This window comes from Callospermophilus lateralis, chromosome 18 (assembly GCF_048772815.1).
Source record: "Callospermophilus lateralis isolate mCalLat2 chromosome 18, mCalLat2.hap1, whole genome shotgun sequence".
Taxonomy (NCBI): Eukaryota; Metazoa; Chordata; class Mammalia; order Rodentia; family Sciuridae; genus Callospermophilus; species Callospermophilus lateralis.
The window spans coordinates 4,703,410-4,719,573 of record NC_135322.1 but is presented as its reverse complement, the minus strand read 5'-3'; positions in this window follow the sequence as shown (position 1 = coordinate 4,719,573).

Genomic DNA, 16,164 nt, shown 5'->3' with positions numbered 1-16,164 from the left:
TGTGATACAGCACTTTGAGAAAGCTGGTTGAAGGCGGTGTCAAGAGAGAGTTGAGTTTTAGGAACAGGGTCAGCACCCAGGAGCTGTCCAGGGATAGGGCGAGTATAGAAGGGTCTGACATGTCCCTAGGCTGCTTCTTCCAGTCACCAGTGTCTCCTGTCTCCTGTTAGGTTGAGCAATGTGGTTCCCTCCAGGGAACTTTTTCTAGTTTCCAAGCTCTAAATGTAGAGTGGCTACCTCCTGGCCCCGTGTCTTCAACTTCTTTGAGTCCATGTGTCATTTATTTACCACAGTTTTCCAAATCTATCTCTCCACTCAAGGCTTTTCCCAAGGTATGGATTCCTCAGATAACTCTGCACTGTCCTCTGTGTATTTCTTCAGGGAGAAATGTTCCTGGCCACAGCGCTGCCTGCAGTCCTGCATCCCAGGGGCTGGAACCCTGGGGGCTGCAGGCCAGCACAGCGAGCATGGCATCAATACAGAACAATACAAACCGACATGGCTCTGTGGCCCAAACATGAAACCTGCCCACTGCTCCCTGCTAAGAAGTGGCAGCAGAGTGTTGGTGGTTGGAGGTGTTCAGGCGGGCTCGAGCACAGGTGGAAAGCTACCCCTGCCCTTGCCGCCATTGCAAGCCATAGGGACCTGAATCACTGGACCACAACCTGGGAACCAAGACCGCTGACCTTTTACAGGGCTCTGAGGCCTAGCACTAACACCTGCTCCAGACCTCGACCCTCATCAAGCATGCTCAATTGGTTGGCCTCAACCTCTAGCTTTCTGAGAGGCCCAGAGAAAATGGAGAAGGCAAACCCTAGTGCCATTCAGCGCTTCTAGCATGAGCACTTTTCCAGACCCTAATTAGCATAAGCGTGGACCAATACGATTAGTCCATTTTCAAACCCTGATTAGCATAAACCTGAACCAATAGCATTGACCCACGTGCTATGTGAAATCTTGGGCTCCCACAGTGAAGTGGCAACGGTTGCAAGTTTCTCCCTATTTTGGAAGTTCTACTTGGTACAAGCACTGGAATGAGCCCTGCATTTCTACTTATATCTGTGGGTCCTTGGTGAATTTGTGAGAGAAGAATCCAGGAAGAAGAAGTTGATGATCTGCTGGGGTCTGCTGAATACTGAGGGCCTACCCCACCATTAAGAGATGTAACACATCGTATGGTTGCAGAGATCAGTACCATACTGTAGGACCCAGGGAAACAGAAACTCCTGTTTTACCTGCTAGTGAAAGCAGACAACTGAGTTTCATCTCAAAACTCCCATTTCAAAACATGCATTTTGGGTAAGTGAAATGGTCCAACAGTAATTTTTTTTTGCAGGATTTCTGTGATCTTTTTTTTTTTTTTTTTTAAAAAAAACCTTCTGATCAAAAATACCAGGCACTTCTTCACCCTTTTAAAAATAGAAAATCTTATCAAACATAATGAGCACTTGTTGGTCTTTTGAAAAACATCTATAAAAAATACTGGGCACTTGTGGGCCTTTTTAAAAAACTCTAAGCCAGTTGAAAGTACCTGGTGTGCTGGTGCATGCCTCTAATCCTCCTGGCTTGGCCTTAACTAAATTTAGCAAGACCCTAGGCAATTTAGTGAGACCCTATCTAAAAAAAATATATTAAAAGGGGCTGTAGTTATAACTCAGTGGTTAAGCCACTCTGGGTTCAATCCCTAATTATTACCCTCCACCCCAAAAAAGCCTGGCCACATGTCTAAAGGCATGGACGACAGGCTCACTGGAGTGAGGCATCCTTAAGCCCCTTCCTCCATGATGGAGGAATGTAGGTCGGCCTGGGCTTTCTCTTGCCCAGTGAGGAGATCCATGGAACAAGGTAGAGGAGAGTGTGACTGAGGAGACCTCTGGAGACCAAGCAGGAAGCAGGTCTGAGTTTATTGCACAGTCATCATGTATATATACTCAGGCAGAAGCTAAGGAGATTACAGGCAGCCCCCAAGGCAATTTCTGCTAACTGGGCTTGCAGCAACCAATCGAGGAGAGGGCTGATGAGCAAGCACAGGGACTGCAACACATGGCCTCACACCCAGGGCTGTGCCTACAGGGTAAGTGGTCTGCCGCTGATGCGCCTAGTACAAGGGGAGGGGCCTGCCACTCACATGCCCTTAACGTATGCCATGTATGCAGTACTCCATGCACCTCTCCCCACATAGGTCAAGCTCTGTTTCAACTCAGGTCTTGAGTTTCACATCAAAACTCTGCTGTCAAAACCAACCCCGATGCTCTGCAGGCTAAAAGTTTTGGATTGGGATGCCAACTCTTCCCATAATGGGGTCTGCTCCTGTGCAAGGAGGGATGTGGGGAAGGCTGATGATCACCTGGCTGTGGGCGTGAAGAAGGAGTTGTGCTACTGGTAGGAGGTGGTTTTCATTTAAGTTACTCCTGGCACCTGGGATGATGGAGATGGCAGAGTTGAAATGCCCAATGGAAGATTCCACCTTTATTTTAGCACAGCTTAAAAGATGGATGCTCCACAGGTGTGATCATGATTTCTCACAAAGGTTCTTTATCTCACGAAACACCCAGCACAACGTCCAATTCAAAGGTGCTGTGGCAGGGAAAACCTGGGGAGGTGGTACTAGAAAGCCTGCTGGTTTTGCAAGGTCCTTGGCACTCAGCTGAACTGCAAGGGGTCTGTGAGCATCAATGATCCTTACCAGAGTGGTCCAGGGAAGCCCTGTGATGGGAACACTAAATGGAAACCCTCTAGGTTATGAACATTTTTTTTTGCAGAATTGAAGGATGCTTCAGAAAGCAGGTAAAGATTTATTTAAGGACATCCACAGAATTTACACTTGAAATATGGGCAGCCCTTTGTCTCAAAAGATGAGTGAGGTGCCCAGCTTTGAGCTCTGTACATGAGATTTGAGGTTGGCCGGGACTCTCAGTAGAGGATCTTTGAGAGGTTTTGCTGATTCAGATAGTGTTTACAAGCTACCCTGAAGATTGAGTTGCCTGACAATAAGATTGCCTGGTGACCACCCTATGCTTGTAGGTCAAAATGTTCCTTTGTCAAATAGTCTAAGCATGGGGCTGGGGATATGGCTCAAGCGGTAGCGCACTCGCCTGGCATGCGTGCGGCCCGGGTTCCGCCGATAACTAAAATAAAATAAATATTAAAAAAATAGTCTAACCATTCATAATTTGCTGGCACATTGTGTACTTTTCTCAGGTTGATGATATTTCAATTATTGTCTAATCTTTTATAAGCATAACTGAATTCTCTGAATAACTGAACAAACAAGCTCAATGGGACTGGTTTTCAGAAGTCTCTATTTACTAAGAAACTCTCCTCAAGGGCCCATTTTACTTTCCTGTCTCAAGATGAGGGCCTGGGCCTGTGGGCCTCAGTGAAGTGGGTCTTGAGAGTCATAGAAGGGGATGTGGGGGGCTAAAGGTGAATTTGAGTTGTTAACATTCTGAGAGTTTGTGAAATTGCTTACTGGGAAAATGTATAGGTCATAGCTGGAGGAAATGTGGGGCCAATAATGGATGGGGGCACCTATAGGGTCACAATCAGATACCTCAGAGACAAAGGCCCTTTGGAGTCCCTTTTGTGTTAGGTAATATGTTCACAGGTTCTGGGCATTAGAATGTGGATGTGTTTGGGGTCATGAGTCAGTCTGCCACAGCTTCTATATTCAGTGTACTGTTTTGGTTCATCAACTGAGGTCATGTACGAGCACTAATTCTTCTATGCAGCTGAGTGTTATTCCAGTATATGAGAGAATATGCAAGAGTTCATTTCATTTTCTTACTGATAGATACTTGGACCATTATTACTTACACCTTTCACAAAATTAACTCCAAATGCCCCATATAGTTTTACATGAAAAAAAAAACTTGTAAAAAGTCTAGATGATGTAGGAGAAAAATCTGATGACTTTTGTTTTATTGATGAGTTTGTAAGTAAAAACAAAAACAAAGCATGGTCCACTAAAAAAAAAAGGTCAGTTGAACTTTGTTTAAATTAAATATGATTTTCGTGAAATACAGTCTTAAGACAAAGACATATCACAGACTAGGAGAAAATATTTGCAAAATACATATCTGATAAAGGGCTTTTATACAAGACTCATTACAAAGACATCTTAAAACTCAAGGAAACAAACCCAGGTAAAAATTGGCAAAAGATCTGAACAATTTCACCTAAAGAGATAAAAAATGGCAAAGAGCATAAGAAAAGAGGCAATTAGGCATAAGGGAAAAGACCTTCTCAGCCAGAGAGTCCTGCTGAATGGCCTAGAAGGGAGATTTGACATTGTATTATTTAAAAATGTCACTTCCAAATACAGCACAGCCCAGAGAATCCCAAAGGCCTGAACCATCATCTGGCACCTGGACAATCTGCTCTTGGCTGCTTCTCCTCCTCTGCACTTGAGCCTCAGCTGGGTATTGTTGGAGCAACTGGTGCCATGTTAAGGTGTGCCCTGCAGGTGCAGAGAGCACTATGTGCTACAGACCATGCTCAAGGTCAGAAAATGAGTCAGGAGACGTGTGAGGTTCTTGGTCCCTCAATGTTTCCTGCTAAATGAGCATCTCTCCACTACTTTCACCTTAGATCCAGCAAACCTCTATCATCTCTCACTTCCACACAGCCATTCTAATTCATAGTGTGTTCCAACATTATGGGCCCCAACATTCCAAGGACCACCCACCTCAACTTTATTTGCTCCTGCATATGGCATTCACCTGTGTCTTCTTTTCCCTGTCTCTACTCCTATATCCAACATCTCAGCCCATTCCCTGTGTCCACTGAGCCCAACACCCTCAATCTCTACAGTGCTCAATGTTCTAGCATTTTCAGTCCCCTGTAAACTGCATTTGTGTCCTTGACCCATTAGCTACCATGCTGTCCCTGTCCTTTTCTCCCATGTTTAACCCATTTATGCCCATGATCCTCCCAACTCCCTACACTTTCCTGTGCACATTTCCCTACCTCTCTATGTCTGTTTTCTTCCCAAGGCTCCACCTCCTTTACTCACACTGTGTATCTGCCTCGATCCATTATCCCCCAAGGTCAGCCTCCTCCATCTGTATCCTCCTTTTCCCACAGCATGCTTTCATTGTGTTTCCCATGATGAAAAATGTGTTCCTGTGACACTCTGAAATCCCAGAACCCAATATGTTTATACCCTTAACTTCCTTGCACATGACCTCCCTTTGTAGTCTTAACCCTGTTATTGACTTTATTCCCTGAACAACGTGTACTCTTGTTACCTTTGCCCATCTTCATGCCCCTTTCCTCTTCACAGCATGCCTCCTACTTCAGGCTCTCTGCACCGCCATCGGGTGCCTATGGTCCCTCTTTCCCTGTGCCCTCCTCTGTCATGAATCATGCAGGCACACACTGTCACTCCGTCATGCTTTGCTTTTGAACAGTTGCTGCTGGTGATTGTTGACAAATCCCCATGAGTTGGAGTGTTCACAGTTATCAACTTCTGATTCAGCTCAAATTATGAAAAACAAGTATCAGCAAGCTGTCAGAAAGGTGACAGTGTGAAAATTCCCCGTGACGTGGCTTTCGGTGTGGCAAGGCCTTCCAGTCTCTGATAGGGTGCTGATTTTCACTGTGCTATAGCTGCACAGTGGTTGCCTTTAGCCCAGCCTTGGAGCTGAGGAGATGGGAATGGATGAAGCTATCTTAGAAATCTCTCTTGTGCACCTAGTGTGAACTTAATGGGCTTCTCTAGAAAGGAAACGACATGGCTTCTGGCCAACAAGGTGAAAACAACATAAAAAATATGCAGTGGCCTCTTGCATGATCAGATAACTGTTGTCGACTTCAGGCTAAATGGAGAATTCCAGAGACAGTGCACTTTCACCTCGTTTTTATTAGCATATATTTTTACAACTCTTATACTTCATTGCAAAGTTACTGTGATTAATGTCTTCCCATCCCAAATTTATAGCCTGAACTTTATTATTTGTATGTGTGTATGTATAGGAAAAGAGTGTGGGTCGGTTTCCACAGTATGTGAGGACTCAGGAAGGCATCGGGGATAGTGGACTGCACCCCTGCACAAGGAAGGACTAGTGTATGGCAGTCTCCCCTTGCATCAGATTCCAAACTACAAGGCAGCTCCACCTACCCAGTCTTTATGGGGTTTTGCCTTTATTTCATCTCCATTCTCTAATCACACAAAACATACACTTTTCAAAAATAATTGTTATTCCACAAATGTGCCAGCTACTTGCTGGGTGTCGTTCACCCCTTGAAGGTCTTGATCTTACCATATCACTTTGATAGGCTTGAAATGCTGAAGTTTTGCCAGGACTTTATGCTAATACCTAACTAGTTTATTCTATATTTATTCTGTACCCACCTCGACCTTTCCCATAAAAGCAGACTTTCTTACATATCCCAAGACGTAAACTTCCAGGTCTCTCAAATATTTTTCAATGAACCCACATTCACAGAATGATTGTCCATGTCTCTATGAGTGATGGGATAGAAGTACCATGGCAGTAAATATTTTCTCTGATAAGTGGATGCTGATCCATAATTGGGGAAGAAAAGGGAAGAATGGAGAAACTTAGATTGGGCAAAGGGAGTGAGGGGAGTGAAGGGGCATAGGGGTGGGAAGGATGGTGGAATGAGGTGGACATCAGCACATGTAAGACTGCATGAATGCTACGACTTTACATCTTGCACAACCAGAGTAATGAAAAGTTGTGTTCCACTTGTGTACAATGAATTGAAATGGATTGTTCTGTCATGTATAACTAACAAATAAAAATACAAAAAAAATTTAAAAGAAGAAATACCAGTTACCAGGTCAGTGAAAGGAAAACAAGTGCATATCTCTGTATTATAAGTTTTTATCTCCAAAGACTCTCTAGGATTCTATGCCCATTAGAACTCTTGTATCACCCACTTGCCCTAGGCAGAGCCCACCAATTGTTTCCACTGTGATATTTTCCATATCCCTACTGTCAACTTCTGTTCTATGAAGTAGTCTACTGTGACTACTTGGTTCTCCTTGTGTATAACCTAGCCTAACTACATATGATTTGGAGAGTAACAAATGCAAAAATGTTAGTAGAATAGTTAAGGATTTGTCTACTTGTCTTTTATCTCCATTGCAGCTACTTTCCTGGAGTGTGAAAGTCTGAGGTTATTCTACTACTCTTGTGTAGATCCTGGCAGAAGACATAAAATGCCTCCAGAGGAAACCATGTTTTTAAGGCACAGCAAGCAGCATGAGGAATGTGTTCCCCCAGTTTCCCTTTCCCCTGACACCTTCAGTCTAGGTGTGTGGAGTGGCCCAGATGGGTGCTGCCCAGGAAAGGAGTTTACATCACACCTGAGGATCCCCACTTGTAGGGAAACAGACCCCTGGAAGACAGCTGCTAACAAAGCTGCCTCACTAATTTCCCCACAGGAGGATGTTACCTATATTTCAATTTTTAGAAAATAATTCTGTTACAAAGAAATTGACAATTCATAGCCCCAAACTCCAGTTGTTTTCTCTACAAACAGCAAACTAAAGATAGTCCTGAAAAGCTCTCCATAAGATGCAAACACGTGATCAATGCATGAAGAATTGTCCACCAACAAATCCACCACTCATTTCTTTCACTGTATTTGCTTCTGGAAAATTTTCAGGAATCCATGATGTGGCCAAACAATGATGAAACTGACTTTGAAGGACTGGAAACTAATCCATTGAATCTGGCTGCAAAAACATGGATTATGGTTATTATCAACAGGGTGCTCTTCACCAGGATGAGGGCAACCAGAGTTGTCCGCCTGCATGATGCCCATGTTGGCCCCACATCCAGCCAGCTGAGGGCCCAATGCCTATTAGGATCTCACCCACATTCTGCACAGGAGGTGGAATTGGAGTTCCTCTGTGTGGAGGGAGCTGGATTAGGTTTCTTATGCATAAAATGATTATTCTAGAAAATTTTATATAACAAAGTTCATATTTATATGCTATTTTACCAATGGCAAATGCTTTAGTATAAAATGTGTTTTCGTCATAAATCCTTTTTTTATGTTTTCTTTCTAAAATTATCTAAAATACACTTTTAAAATTATCTAAAATACACTTCTTATGTATCTGCTTTTATGCCTCTGTGTTAGCTATGTCTCTTGAAGAAAATATCAGTGTTTATATCTTCAAACACCATTTGCCTTTGCTAATGAAAATTGTCATTTGCCCATTGTCACCTGCCCACCCGAGATTTTTTCTGTATCTTGGTCTGAGTTCCACATGTGAGAGAAAGCCTTCCACACTGGACTTTCTGAGTCTGGCTTATTTCATTTAGCATTATGTTCTCAACTTCTATCCATTTAGCAGCAAATGCCATGATTTTATTCTTCTCTATGGCTGACTAGAACTCCATTGTGTATACAACGACAGGTTCTTTACTGGTTCATCTGTTGACAGGCATCTGGGCTGGTTCCCTAACTTGACTGTTGTGCTGCTATAAGCATTAAGGTAGAAGTATCTTTGCAGTATGTTGATTTTTTTTTTTTTTGAGAGAGAGAGGGAGAGAGAGAGAGAGAGAGAGAGAGAGAGAGAGAGAGAGAGAGAGAATTTTTTTTAATATTTATTTTTCAGTTTTTGGTTGTCAGAACATCTTTATTTTATTTGTATGTGGTGCTGAGGATCGAACCCAGTGCCCTGCACATGCCAGGCGAGCGTGTTACCACTTGAGCCACATCCCCAGTCCAGTAGGCTGATTTTAATTATTTTGGATAAATACTAGGGAATGGGATAGCTGAATCATATGATGGTTCCATTCCCAGTATATACATACATACATACATACATATATTTTTTTTTATGAGGAATCTCCATCCTTATTTCTACAGTGGAAGAGTTGGCATCCCAATCCAAAACTTTTAGCCTGCAGAGCATCGGGGTTGGTTTTGACAGCAGAGTTTTGATGTGAAACTCAAGACCTGAGTTGAAACAGAGCTTGACCTATGTGGGGAGAGGTGCATGGAGTACTGCATACATGGCATACGTTAAGGGCATGTGAGTGGCAGGCCCCTCCCCTTGTACTAGGCGCATCAGCGGCAGACCACTTACCCTGTAGGCACAGCCCTGGGTGTGAGGCCATGTGTTGCAGTCCCTGTGCTTGCTCATCAGCCCTCTCCTCGATTGGTTGGTGCAAGCCCAGTTAGCAGAAATTGCCTTGGGGGCTGCCTGTAATCTCCTTAGCTTCTGCCTGAGTATATATACATGATGACTGTGCAATAAACTCAGACCTGCTTCCTGCTTGGTCTCCAGAGGTCTCCTCAGTCACACTCTCCTCTACCTTGTTCCATGGATCTCCTCACTGGGCAAGAGAAAGCCCAGGCCGATCTACATTCCTCCATCATGGAGGAAGGGGCTTAAGGATGCCTCACTCCAGTGAGCCTGTCATCCATGCCTTTAGACATGTGGCCAGGCTTTTTGGGGGTGGGGGGGTAATAATTAGGGATTGAACCCAGAGTGGCTTAACCACTGAGCTATAACAACAGCCCCTTTTAATATATATTTTTTTAGATAGGGTCTCACTCACTGCATGCAGCATTGCTAACCTTCCCTGATGCCCTGTGTGTGGGGCTCATGCTCTGGGCCAGCAGCTCCATGGTGCTCGTCCTGCACAGGCACAAGCAGAGAATGCAGCATGTTCATAAGACCAGCTCCCTCAGGTCCTCCCCTGAGTCCAGAGCCACCAAAACCATTCTCCTCCTGGTGAGCACTTTTGTCTCTTTTTACACAGTTTCCTGCATGTTCCAAGTTAGTTTAGGTGTTATTTATAATCCCAGCTGGTTCCTGTTGAACACGGCTGCAATATTGACTGGGTGTTTCCCAGCTGTCAGCCCCTTTCTGCTCATGAGCAGAGTCTCTACTGCATCCAGGATCCACTCTGCCTGGGAGCAGAATAGGAAGAATGCCAGTCATGTGAGAAAAATATACATCATTTAGTTTTGTACAATCTCATCTCCACAGACTCTTAGTGATAAAGCAGTCACACTGTAAGTGTGCAACACACGCACACGTTTGTATAGTGTGTTATAATGTGTGTCTCTGCACCTGCCTGAGTGTGTCTGATCATCATTATGTATTCTGCATGTAGCAATATTAGAAAAATTTATGTAAGTTGTGCAAATTTGAGATTTTAAAATAATTCTCATTTACTAATAACAAATTGCTTTTATATAATATTTATTTTTTGCATGTTTGTCTTGCCATTCTAGTTGATTAAGTGGTTAAATGCCATGAATATATCTTTTCTTATCTTATCTTCTCACCAGATTTCTTGGTGTTAGGTACTCACACTCATACCAGTTTTTAACCTATGCCTGATGTTTGGATGTTGAATGTCCCCACAGATCAGTGTGTTAAAGGCCTGGTTCCCAGGGTAGACCCTTTAAGAGGTGGGGCCCAGTGGGAGGTCCTCAATCCCTGGCTGCTGCCCATGAGGAAGACTGTGGGATTCTGGAACTTCCTCTTCCTGTCTGCTTCCTGCCTACCGAGGTGAATGGTTTTGCTCTGCCACAAACACTCACCATCATGTGCCACCTAGTCAGTGTCAAAGTAATGGCAACAATGGGACATGGAATGGACCCTCCAGAGCTATTGAAAATGACCATTTTCCCTTTATGAGTTGATTGCCTCTGGTACTTCATCACAGTGAGGGAAAGTTGACAGAGCTGTATGCCACATTGTCTTGGTGGGCAATTTTATGGGTAGGATTAAAAATGATGGAAGGGGCCCTCTTTTCTGGCACCCAGAGGTGTAGATATATAACTCTTGTGTATGTGGACATGTCATCAAGATGCATGCATGGTGACTACCTAAGTTATAAAAGTGTGGCCGTGTATATCATCAGGGGTGTTGTGAATATGAGTCATATTATGAATATAAATATGAACATGCCAGGGACAAAAATATAAATACCAAATTTTCTATTCAAAAAAGGAGGAATTAGGTAGTATATAAAAAATGGGACCAAAACACATTTGGCAAATAATTCCAATGTATCTGGGGCATAAGAGATGTTATCTCCAAAGAGCTTGGATATCTCTTATGTTTAAGGACTCTCCATTTGCAGACCATGGGCCTCTCTCTCTGCCTGACTGTATCCACAGCCAGCAGCTTTTCTCAGCAGACGTTGCACTTTACTGTTCTCTCTCAATTCAGGGATCCTCATTCATGTCAAGTTTATGCATAAATGTTTAAATGTGCTAGTGGCTTTGTGCACATGAGGGACCATATTTACTTCAGTATGTGAGGATGTACATACATTTGAGTGTGAGTCCCTGCATAAATATATTTGCATTTCTCACAGTGTAAATGAGTTTGTGTTTATTCTGAGACATTCACCATTATGACTCTTATGCTGTTTGTTACTCACCTTTTTGTAGCTGAAATCAAAATACTTGACAAGAATAACTTACAGGAGGAAATATTGATGTGGGGCTTACTGTGTGAAAGGTCCAGTCCATGGTTGACCAATACCTTTGCTTTGGGCTAGAGGAGAGGTAAAATGTCATGACATAAGTGCATGGTGGAGTACGGCTGCTTGCCTAATGGGAACCAAGAAGCAGAGAGAGGTCAACATGCCAGGAACAAAAGTATAAACCCAAAGGCCCCAGTGACCTCCTCCCTCTAGGCATGTCCCAACTATCGATAGTTAGAAGGCAATTTTTTCAAATTAGGATGAACTGATTAGTTTAAAGCTTTTATGATCTATTCAATTCTCCATAAACACCCCTGCATTAACATAGGAGATTTCAGGGGATGCCTCATATCCAATCCATAACATTCCACCTCTGGCCCTCAGAAGCTCAGGTCCATCTCACAAGACAAAATGAATTCAGTCCACCTCCAGCAGTTCCTATAGGCAACAATTTCAGCACTGCCAAAAAATCCAAGTCCAAAGTCTCATTTAAGACTAATACTAACACTTGACTATGAGCCACTGTAAAAACCAAAAGGTAGTCATCGACATAAAATATATAGTGGCACATTTTTTTCCACTTCAAAACAGAGGAATCAGGGAATAAAAATAAAAGATGGGACCGAAGCACAGCTGGCAAATAATTCCTGTGTATCTGGGGCATGTGAGAGAGAGAGGTTATCTCCAAAGGGCTTGGAATCTCTGTATTTAGGGACTTGCCATTTGCAGACCGCGGGCCTCTCTCTCTGCCTGGCTCTGTCCACAGCCAGCAGCTTTTCTCAGCACACGTTGCACATTACTGCTCTCTCTTAACCAGGGATCTTCACCCAGCTTCAGATTTACCTTTCCTGCTCCATGCATTGCCCTCTCAGGGGCTACCTCAAGGGATTCCAACCCTGCTACACGTTGCCGGTCCTCCCATGTCTTCCTTTTAAATCTAAGTGGAAGCCTCTGTGTGGCCTTAATTCCATCATCCCGCATTCCTGCCATGCAATTTTCACAGGGATGACACCAAACTTTCCCAACAGGTCAAGCAGTATCTGGGCCCCATTGGACTGAGGCTGCAACAGCGTCTGAATGTCTGGGCGGGTGATCATGGTGAATACGTCCTGTGAAAACAGATTCCTGGTAATCCCTGCGTGGGAACATTGTCCGGATGGTCTTTTCTCAAAAGAGTTTTATTTTGAACAACCTTAAGCCTGGGATGGGTTGGTCCTGCTAATCCTTGTATTGCCGTCAAGGAATTTCCCCATTATCCCTTTGCAAAGAACTTAACTTCTCTCGATTGGCAGTAATCTCTCAACAGCATTGCCTTCCTTGGTCCCAGTTTTACATGTTTTTTTTTTTCTTACCAAACTGCAAGTTTTTAAAATTCTTCTACTCTGCTTTCTTCTGCTGCTTCTTGCAGTCATCCATACCCTTGCCAATGGCAATGTTGTGGTGCCTGGAAACTTCCTCCATCAAATCACATAATACAACACCATAAAATTCCCCCCCCCCCACACACACACACACAAAGTCTCAGGACAAGAGCAAAATGTAGATTCTTCTTTGTCCAAACGTAACACTCATAACCTCTAGCCCAATTCCCGATTGATTATCTTTCCCCTCTGAGTCATCATAAAGCACAGATATTCCTGTCTGCATTCCTAGCAGCAACTGGTCTTCTGAGTTTGCGCCAGAATCTTCCATTAAACTCCACTTAAAACCATCTCAGTCAATGTCCATCCTGCATCTCCAAAATTTTCAAACTCCTTACACAAACCAGTTTCAATAGCTTCTGAATCACATGGTTTTATTAGTCACAGCAAGGGTCTCATTTATCGGTACCAATTTCTCTGTTCACTTTTAATTTCTCTGACCAAAAACCGGAAGAAAAATAACCAAGATGAAGGAAATTTTATGTTGGCTCATTGTTTCAGAGATTCAGTTGGTGGTTGTCCAACTCCACTGTTCTGTGTCTGAAATGAGGCAGAAGATCACTGTGGAAGGGCATGGAAAAGGGATACTTCTCACTTTACAGAAGCGAGGAAGCAACAAGAGAGCAATCAAAGTTTCAGGAATAAATATAAACTCCTAGTGACTTCATTCCTCCAACTCATGCCCCAAGTGCCTAAAGTTACCATCCAATTAGTTTGCTCAAATGTGGATAGACCTATTAGGCTACAGCACTCATAATCCAATCATTTCACCTGTGCATACTCCTGCAGTTAAACACTGCTAACAGATTTGTGCAATGCCTCATATTCAAACCATAAAACCCTGACATGAATATTTGAGGTTATTGGAACAAATAGTGAGGTGACCTGGAATAGATAGTGAATTTGTCTGTTAAGAATAACCAAAGAATTAATTTCGTCTCCTAAATTACCTTATTCTTATCTCAGCGGGGTTTGAGGAGGAAGCAGTTAGTGATATAAACTCCCTGCATTGAACATGAGGGGAAATCAGTATTTTGCATGAGGATCTGTACCTTCTAAGTCCATTATTCTCAACATATAGATAGGCTCTGTTGACAACTGAGAAGCTTCACTAGTCTTCTGAGTTTGCACCAGAATCCTCAGCTCGTCCTCCTCAGCAGTGATGAAAACTTGGATTAATGGATTCATGCTGGACCCTACACTTAAGCAAACATCATTCACTCAGTGATGTCATTAAAGATTTCGGATTATGACCAGACAAACATAGAGAGGTACCCATAACACAAGAGGTGAAAAACCTCTATAATGAAAACTACAGAACACTAAGAAAGAAATTGAAGAAAACCTCAGAAGATGGGAGGATCTCCAATGCTCCTGGATATGCAGAATTAATATATTTTATCTTTAGAGAAAAGAAAATTTTCTCTTTTTGATCTCATATTGGTGATACTTTAAATACAATTTTAACTTTGATTTATTGAGTCTTTCATTTGGTTCTTTTTCAGAATCTCTGTTTATTGAAATGATCTTTCATTTTTTGGTGTTTTATTTCCTAATTCATTTCTTACTTTTTAAAGTATGAACTTTCTAAATTCTCTTTTTGATATTTCCTCCAATGTGATGTAAACAGAATCAGGTTTTTCAGTGTTGTGGGCTAATAAGGAAGCTTCTACCCTTGCTTTTTCATATTGTTTATATTTCTACACATGTGAAGGGACGATTACATCCGCTAAGTTCTGCTAGACACTATTTAGTGAGTTTCTTTCAATTGCTTCCCGCTGGGCAAATATCTAAGTATTGACATGGCTGTGAATCATCCGCCATGCCCGGTATCAATACCACGTGTACATTTCAGCTAAGGTGTATGTTCCAACTCACAGTGTGCACCCCCGTGCTCAGGCATACTGAAACATACACTTACACACAGTCATTCCCAGACTCTCTCGATGCAGACACCAACACAACTCTCATGTTCCACTCTCTGTCACATAAATACCCATTCATCTTCATGTGTGCCTCAGTACCGTGTGTGTGTGTGTGTGTGGGTGTGTGTGAATTTGTGCTCATCACATGCCTGTGAAAGCCATGAAGAGGTGGCCATGCCTGCTCTTTACATTCCTTCCAACCTCCCCCACACAGCCAGGGCAGCATGTCCACATGCAGCATTTAAGCAGGCTCTGGTGTTTGCTGGGAATGCACAGCTGTGATGTGAAAAGCCACCGAGACCAAATTTCAGGCATCCTCAGATCCTCCATGAACTGCAGGCAGGAGCTTGACCCACTGCTCATAAACTGAAAGCCCCTGTCCTTTGCTCCTGGGTGCTTTACCCACTTATGCCAAGATCCCCTCCTCCTTCAGGCTCCCTACCTTTCCTGGGCAGGTCTTTTCTCCCTCCCCATGTCTATCGCGTCCTCCAAGCTCCACTTCCTTTATTTACACTCTGTTTGGGCCTTAGTCCATTGCTCACCAAGACCTGTATCCTCCTCTATTGATCTTTACCCACAGCACTTCTTATCACATTTCCATGGAAACTTGATCCCCTTCTACCTTCGAACCATGCTTTGTCATTTTACCCTCTGTTAATGGAACACCTTGTCATCCTCCTCCCTCCAGAACCCAGTACCCTTACCTTCCTCACACACACGCTGTCTTTGTAACCTAAGCCCAGCACTGACTTGAGCCCCTGACCAACATGTGGCATCCTTCTGTCTTCTCACTCTCCACCTTCTGCTCTTCCCCAGCACTTTGTGGACCCACCCTCCAGGCTCTCCGCTCCACCATCTTAACTCTGTCATCCCATTGCCCTGTGTCCTCTGTCACTCTCAGCTGTCACACAGCCAGACAGTCTCCCTCTTCTAAATGCTTCACTATTAAATAATTGCTGCTGGTTATTGTTGACATGTGCTCCAAGAGTTGGAGTGAGTGCACAGTGATTGAATTCTGATGCAGGTCAAATGGAGAAAAAAATATGAGAAATGAGTTTATCAGGAAGGCATCAAACAAGTTAATGAGTGAAAATTTGTGGATTTTTGTTGTGGTTGTTTTTCAGAGTCATATCTGTTTTCGCCAGCCTCTACAAAAGTGATGATTTTCAGCATACTGTAGTTTCACAGTGGTTGCTTTCAGGGCAGCCTTGGAGCTGAAGAGTTGGAAATAGGATTAAGCCTGGTTAAAAGGACAGGAGTCTCTCCCGTACCTTCCCGTATGGACTTATTTGGCTGTTCTAGGTAATTTTACTTTTAATTGGGGCCTCCAAATTATGGCAGGCCTCAGTAGTATGCATGGATTCAAAAAAGCTTCAGAGATCT